Raw genomic sequence first — 9,064 nt, 5'->3', positions numbered from 1 at the left:
CTAGAGCATCTTATGACACGCTGACGGACAGCGACTGAAACTGGGATTTGGCGATGACTTGGTGAAGGGATTAGACTAGTAAACATATTGTTCTGCATGTGGTTGTATATTAATGAGAATAAAAAAAATTTCAAAGTGCTGTAAGAGCCTAGCTTTCAAATATCAGAATAAAAGTACAGGCTTTCACTGCTCCAATCAAAAGACACAGGGTTAGAAGACGGATGAAAACTTAAGATCACCTAAGTGCTCCCTTACTGGAGACTCACTTGTGATCCAAGGACACAGACAAACTACAAGCTGAAGGTGCGGGGACAGGTAACCTATACAAGTGAATCTTTGAAACAAAGAAACAAATGGATTCTGTTTGAGTCCCCAGAGACAGTCACTAGAAAATAGTCCTACCTAGCCACCGTGAATTCCTTTTGTTTGGTATCAGCAGTGCCCAGGTATAGATTTAGTGGTACTGCAATGTCATTCTCATTTTTCTCACATCAACAAAAGAATTGCTGTAATAATATGCGTCTGGGCTTTTGAAATCACTGGGTTTCATGATATCCACGATTGTAAAAAGTAATAACCACATAAAGAGGGAAGTTTGGACACTCAACCAAACACGTCTCTCCACAACACACAATTTGCTCCCAAATGCTCCTGTCTAGAAATAGGTGTTCCTTTGTATTTGTCCCTCCTCCTATCAGTGGTGAACATGCCAATGTCCCTCAAACATGGTGGTGAGTAAAGCACCAAGAATACTTTTCTGTCTACAACAGGCCCAGAGGAAGTATAATTGGGGTCTTCAGTGAGGACTTAGTCAATGAATGTGGCTAAATACAGTTAGCAAGCGAGAAGGAGGTTTAGGAGGACAGAGGACAGAGATACGATTTCAAGTCCCTGCACCACCATTTACTGGTTTTGTAAGCACACGCGGCTGATTCGATCTGCAATTGTCTCAGTGAGCCCAGTGCTCTCCCTGCAGCCTAGTGACCTTGCAATGTTTTTGAAAGCATAATGTAGGGAAGTGACATAGGTGATGTAGTTAACTGTTCTGTACATAAGGATAGATGGACAGACAGAAAGAAGATTGTTTCATAGACAGACAGATAGATAGATGACAGATGATCGATAGATTATACACATGATAGAAGACAGGAAGCTAGATAGATGGATAGATAAATAGAGAGGATAGAGAGATAGAAAGAAGGATATATAGAAAGATAGATAGATATACAGACAGACAGAGCGATAGATAGAAACAGATACATATCGATTGACACAAAGCTGTTGCTCATAACCAGGAGATGAATGGTGAAATCACATAGCTAAACTACAAGCAAAAAGGAAGAATGAAATCCAGTTTACAAAGTGCAGTAAGCAGCCATAAGAAGAAAACAAATCCTACCATTTGCAATGACGTGGATGGAGCTAGACAGTAGTATGTTCAGAAAATAGGTCAGGCGGAGAAAGACAATATCAAATGATATCACTCATGTGTGGAGTATAACAACAAAGAGAAACTGAAGGAAAAAAACAGCAGGATACTCACAGAACCCGAGAGTTGACTAAAAGTTGCCAAAGGGAAAAGGACTGCACAGGGTGGTTCTGAAGGGAGGGATAAGTGTGGGGAGAAAGATTGGGGGCATTAGGATTACCATGTATATTGCGTGGGGTCGCGCGGGACATGGGGAGTGCTGTACAACACGGAGAAGACTAGTAGAGGTTATATAGCATCTTACTACTCTATGATTGACAGCGAATGTATCGGTGTCTTTGAAGGGGTACATGCTGAAGGGGTTTAAAGCATCCAACTATGCTGATGGACAGCGACTTTAAGAGGTTTTCGCTGGTGGACTTGGATAAGGGGGAGCATAGTAAACATAATGTTCTTCATGTGATTGTAGATTAATGATAACAAAAAAAATTTTTTAAGGGCAATAAGGGCACAGCACTGAATCATCAGAATAAAAGGTCAGGCTCTGAGTGCTGCAAACAAAAGACACAGGGTTAAAAGAACGGATGAAAACTCAAGAAACCTAAGTTCTTCCTTACAGGAGACTCACTTGAGATCCAAGGACAAAGACAAACTACAAGCTGAAGGTGTGGGGACAAGTACCCTACACGAGTCAAACTTAAAAACAAACAATCAAACAAATGGAATCTGTTTGAACCCACAGAGACAGTCAGGAGAAAATAGCACTATCTGGCCACCGTGAATTCTTTTTGTTTGTTTCCAGCAAGTCCCAGCCATAGATTTAGTGGTGGAGCAACGTCCTTCTCATTTTCTCTCACCTCAACAACTGAGTTGCTGAAATAATAAGAATCTGGGCCTTTGAAATCTGTGGGTTTTATGATCTTCACGAATGTGAAGTAATAACCACCTAAAGAGGGAAGTTTGGACACTCAAGTAAACATGTCACTCCAAAATACACTCTTAGCTCCCAACTGCTCCTGTCTAGAAATTGGTGTTCCTTTTTATTTGACCCTCCATCCTATCAGTGGTGTTCACATAGATGTCCTTCAAACATGGTGGTGAGCAAAGCAACAATTTTACGTTTCTGTCGACCACATGCCCAGAGGAAGGATACTTGTGGTCTTCAGGGAGCACTTAGTGAATGAATGTGGCTAAATACAGACAGGAAGTGAGAAGGAGATGAAAGAGGACAGAGGTGAGAGTCACGGGTTCAAGTCCCTGCACAACCATTTCCTGGTTTTGTAGGTACACTCGGCCGACAAGACATGCAAGTGTCTCGGTGAACCCAGTGCTCTCCCTACAGCCTAGTTACCTTGCAGGATTTTTGGAAGCATAATGTAGGAAAGAGACATTGGATATGTGGTTAACTGTTCTGTACACAAGGACAGATGGGCAGACAGAAAGATGATTGATTGATTGATTGAATGATTGATAGACAGACAGATAGATAAATATAGGTTCATATCGATTCACACAAAGCTATTGCTCATAACCATGAGAGCAATGGTTGAAGCACATAGCGAAACTACAAACAAAAAAGAAGAATAAAACCCAGTTTAAAAAGTGCAATAAGCATCCATAAGAAGAAAACAAATCCTATCATTGGCAATAACTTGGATGGAGCTAGAGGGTATTATGCTCAGTCAAATAGGCCAGTCGGAGAAATACATGTACCAAATCATTTAACTCATGTGTGGAGTACGATAACAAAGAAAAACTGAAGGAAGAAACAGCAGCATATACACAGTACCCGAGAGTGGACTAACAGTTACCAAAGAGAAAGGGACTGGGTAGTGTTTGTGGGAAGGGATTGATAAGGGCGGGGAAAAAGAATGGGGGCATTAGGATTAGCATGAATAATGTGTAGGGTGAATGGTCATTAGGAGGGCTATACAACACAGAGAAGACAAGTAGTGATTCTAGAGCATCTTATGACACGCTGACGGACAGCGACTGAAACTGGGATTTGGCGATGACTTGGTGAAGGGATTAGACTAGTAAACATATTGTTCTGCATGTGGTTGTATATTAATGAGAATAAAAAAAATTTCAAAGTGCTGTAAGAGCCTAGCTTTCAAATATCAGAATAAAAGTACAGGCTTTCACTGCTCCAATCAAAAGACACAGGGTTAGAAGACGGATGAAAACTTAAGATCACCTAAGTGCTCCCTTACTGGAGACTCACTTGTGATCCAAGGACACAGACAAACTACAAGCTGAAGGTGCGGGGACAGGTAACCTATACAAGTGAATCTTTGAAACAAAGAAACAAATGGATTCTGTTTGAGTCCCCAGAGACAGTCACTAGAAAATAGTCCTACCTAGCCACCGTGAATTCCTTTTGTTTGGTATCAGCAGTGCCCAGGTATAGATTTAGTGGTACTGCAATGTCATTCTCATTTTTCTCACATCAACAAAAGAATTGCTGTAATAATATGCGTCTGGGCTTTTGAAATCACTGGGTTTCATGATATCCACGATTGTAAAAAGTAATAACCACATAAAGAGGGAAGTTTGGACACTCAACCAAACACGTCTCTCCACAACACACACTTTGCTCCCAAATGCTCCTGTCTAGAAATAGGTGTTCCTTTGTATTTGTCCCTCCTCCTATCAGTGGTGAACATGCCAATGTCCCTCAAACATGGTGGTGAGTAAAGCACCAAGTATACTTTTCTGTCTACAACAGGCCCAGAGGAAGTATAATTGGGGTCTTCAGTGAGGACTTAGTCAATGAATGTGGCTAAATACAGTTAGCAAGCGAGAAGGAGGTTTAGGAGGACAGAGGACAGAGATACGATTTCAAGTCCCTGCACCACCATTTACTGGTTTTGTAAGCACACGCGGCTGATTCGATCTGCAATTGTCTCAGTGAGCCCAGTGCTCTCCCTGCAGCCTAGTGACCTTGCAATGTTTTTGAAAGCATAATGTAGGGAAGTGACATAGGTGATGTAGTTAACTGTTCTGTACATAAGGATAGATGGACAGACAGAAAGAAGATTGTTTCATAGACAGACAGATAGATAGATGACAGATGATCGATAGATTATACACATGATAGAAGACAGGAAGCTAGATAGATGGATAGATAAATAGAGAGGATAGAGAGATAGAAAGAAGGATATATAGAAAGATAGATAGATATACAGACAGACAGAGCGATAGATAGAAACAGATACATATCGATTGACACAAAGCTGTTGCTCATAACCAGGAGATGAATGGTGAAATCACATAGCTAAACTACAAGCAAAAAGGAAGAATGAAATCCAGTTTACAAAGTGCAGTAAGCAGCCATAAGAAGAAAACAAATCCTACCATTTGCAATGACGTGGATGGAGCTAGACAGTAGTATGTTCAGAAAATAGGTCAGGCGGAGAAAGACAATATCAAATGATATCACTCATGTGTGGAGTATAACAACAAAGAGAAACTGAAGGAAAAAAACAGCAGGATACTCACAGAACCCGAGAGTTGACTAAAAGTTGCCAAAGGGAAAAGGACTGCACAGGGTGGTTCTGAAGGGAGGGATAAGTGTGGGGAGAAAGTTTGGGGGCATTAGGATTACCATGTATATTGCGTGGGGTCGCGCGGGACATGGGGAGTGCTGTACAACACGGAGAAGACTAGTAGAGGTTATATAGCATCTTACTACTCCATGATTGACAGCGAATGTATCGGTGTCTTTGAAGGGGTACATGCTGAAGGGGTTTAAAGCATCCAACTATGCTGATGGACAGCGACTTTAAGAGGTTTTCGCTGGTGGACTTGGATAAGGGGGAGCATAGTAAACATAATGTTCTTCATGTGATTGTAGATTAATGATAACAAAAAAAATTTTTTAAGGGCAATAAGGGCACAGCACTGAATCATCAGAATAAAAGGTCAGGCTCTGAGTGCTGCAAACAAAAGACACAGGGTTAAAAGAACGGATGAAAACTCAAGAGACCTAAGTTCTTCCTTACAGGAGACTCACTTGAGATCCTAGGACAAAGACAAACTACAAGTTGAAGGTGTGGGGACAAGTACCCTACACGAGTCAAACTTAAAAACAAACAATCAAACAAATGGAATCTGTTTGAACCCACAGAGACAGTCAGGAGAAAATAGCACTATCTGGCCACCGTGAATTCTTTTTGTTTGTTTCCAGCAAGTCCCAGCCATAGATTTAGTGGTGGAGCAACGTCCTTCTCATTTTCTCTCACCTCAACAACTGAGTTGCTGAAATAATAAGAATCTGGGCCTTTGAAATCTGTGGGTTTTATGATCTTCACGAATGTGAAGTAATAACCACCTAAAGAGGGAAGTTTGGACACTCAAGTAAACATGTCACTCCAAAATACACTCTTAGCTCCCAACTGCTCCTGTCTAGAAATTGGTGTTCCTTTTTATTTGACCCTCCATCCTATCAGTGGTGTTCACATAGATGTCCTTCAAACATGGTGGTGAGCAAAGCAACAATTTTACTTTTCTGTCGACCACATGCCCAGAGGAAGGATACTTGTGGTCTTCAGGGAGCACTTAGTGAATGAATGTGGCTAAATACAGACAGGAAGTGAGAAGGAGATGAAAGAGGATAGAGGTGAGAGTCACGGGTTCAAGTCCCTGCACAACCATTTCCTGGTTTTGTAGGTACACACGGCCGACAAGATATGCAAGTGTCTCGGTGAACCCAGTGCTCTCCCTACAGCCTAGTTACCTTGCAGGATTTTTGGAAGCATAATGTAGGAAAGAGACATTGGATATGTGGTTAACTGTTCTGTACACAAGGACAGATGGGCAGACAGAAAGATGATTGATTGATTGATTGAATGATTGATAGACAGACAGATAGATAAATATAGGTTCATATCGATTCACACAAAGCTATTGCTCATAACCATGAGAGCAATGGTTGAAGCACATAGCGAAACTACAAACAAAAAAGAAGAATAAAACCCAGTTTAAAAAGTGCAATAAGCGTCCATAAGAAGAAAACAAATCCTATCATTGGCAATAACTTGGATGGAGCTAGAGGGTATTATGCTCAGTCAAATAGGCCAGTCGGAGAAATACATGTACCAAATCATTTAACTCATGTGTGGAGTACGATAACAAAGAAAAACTGAAGGAAGAAACAGCAGCATATACACAGTACCCGAGAGTGGACTAACAGTTACCAAAGAGAAAGGGACTGGGTAGTGTTTGTGGGAAGGGATTGATAAGGGCGGGGAAAAAGAATGGGGGCATTAGGATTAGCATGAATAATGTGTAGGGTGAATGGTCATTAGGAGGGCTATACAACACAGAGAAGACAAGTAGTGATTCTAGAGCATCTTATGACACGCTGACGGACAGCGACTGAAACTGGGATTTGGCGATGACTTGGTGAAGGGATTAGACTAGTAAACATATTGTTCTGCATGTGGTTGTATATTAATGAGAATAAAAAAAATTTCAAAGTGCTGTAAGAGCCTAGCTTTCAAATATCAGAATAAAAGTACAGGCTTTCACTGCTCCAATCAAAAGACACAGGGTTAGAAGACGGATGAAAACTTAAGATCACCTAAGTGCTCCCTTACTGGAGACTCACTTGTGATCCAAGGACACAGACAAACTACAAGCTGAAGGTGCGGGGACAGGTAACCTATACAAGTGAATCTTTGAAACAAAGAAACAAATGGATTCTGTTTGAGTCCCCAGAGACAGTCACTAGAAAATAGTCCTACCTAGCCACCGTGAATTCCTTTTGTTTGGTATCAGCAGTGCCCAGGTATAGATTTAGTGGTACTGCAATGTCATTCTCATTTTTCTCACATCAACAAAAGAATTGCTGTAATAATATGCGTCTGGGCTTTTGAAATCACTGGGTTTCATGATATCCACGATTGTAAAAAGTAATAACCACATAAAGAGGGAAGTTTGGACACTCAACCAAACACGTCTCTCCACAACACACACTTTGCTCCCAAATGCTCCTGTCTAGAAATAGGTGTTCCTTTGTATTTGTCCCTCCTCCTATCAGTGGTGAACATGCCAATGTCCCTCAAACATGGTGGTGAGTAAAGCACCAAGTATACTTTTCTGTCTACAACAGGCCCAGAGGAAGTATAATTGGGGTCTTCAGTGAGGACTTAGTCAATGAATGTGGCTAAATACAGTTAGCAAGCGAGAAGGAGGTTTAGGAGGACAGAGGACAGAGATACGATTTCAAGTCCCTGCACCACCATTTACTGGTTTTGTAAGCACACGCGGCTGATTCGATCTGCAATTGTCTCAGTGAGCCCAGTGCTCTCCCTGCAGCCTAGTGACCTTGCAATGTTTTTGAAAGCATAATGTAGGGAAGTGACATAGGTGATGTAGTTAACTGTTCTGTACATAAGGATAGATGGACAGACAGAAAGAAGATTGTTTCATAGACAGACAGATAGATAGATGACAGATGATCGATAGATTATACACATGATAGAAGACAGGAAGCTAGATAGATGGATAGATAAATAGAGAGGATAGAGAGATAGAAAGAAGGATATATAGAAAGATAGATAGATATACAGACAGACAGAGCGATAGATAGAAACAGATACATATCGATTGACACAAAGCTGTTGCTCATAACCAGGAGATGAATGGTGAAATCACATAGCTAAACTACAAGCAAAAAGGAAGAATGAAATCCAGTTTACAAAGTGCAGTAAGCAGCCATAAGAAGAAAACAAATCCTACCATTTGCAATGACGTGGATGGAGCTAGACAGTAGTATGTTCAGAAAATAGGTCAGGCGGAGAAAGACAATATCAAATGATATCACTCATGTGTGGAGTATAACAACAAAGAGAAACTGAAGGAAAAAAACAGCAGGATACTCACAGAACCCGAGAGTTGACTAAAAGTTGCCAAAGGGAAAAGGACTGCACAGGGTGGTTCTGAAGGGAGGGATAAGTGTGGGGAGAAAGATTGGGGGCATTAGGATTACCATGTATATTGCGTGGGGTCGCGCGGGACATGGGGAGTGCTGTACAACACGGAGAAGACTAGTAGAGGTTATATAGCATCTTACTACTCTATGATTGACAGCGAATGTATCGGTGTCTTTGAAGGGGTACATGCTGAAGGGGTTTAAAGCATCCAACTATGCTGATGGACAGCGACTTTAAGAGGTTTTCGCTGGTGGACTTGGATAAGGGGGAGCATAGTAAACATAATGTTCTTCATGTGATTGTAGATTAATGATAACAAAAAAAATTTTTTAAGGGCAATAAGGGCACAGCACTGAATCATCAGAATAAAAGGTCAGGCTCTGAGTGCTGCAAACAAAAGACACAGGGTTAAAAGAACGGATGAAAACTCAAGAAACCTAAGTTCTTCCTTACAGGAGACTCACTTGAGATCCAAGGACAAAGACAAACTACAAGCTGAAGGTGTGGGGACAAGTACCCTACACGAGTCAAACTTAAAAACAAACAATCAAACAAATGGAATCTGTTTGAACCCACAGAGACAGTCAGGAGAAAATAGCACTATCTGGCCACCGTGAATTCTTTTTGTTTGTTTCCAGCAAGTCCCAGCCATAGATTTAGTGGTGGAGCAACGTCCTTCTCATTTTCTCTCACCTCA

The sequence above is a fragment of the Manis pentadactyla genome, chromosome X (assembly GCF_030020395.1).
Source record: "Manis pentadactyla isolate mManPen7 chromosome X, mManPen7.hap1, whole genome shotgun sequence".
In the NCBI taxonomy this organism is placed as follows: domain Eukaryota; kingdom Metazoa; phylum Chordata; class Mammalia; order Pholidota; family Manidae; genus Manis; species Manis pentadactyla.
Note: the sequence above shows the minus strand (reverse complement) of the source record.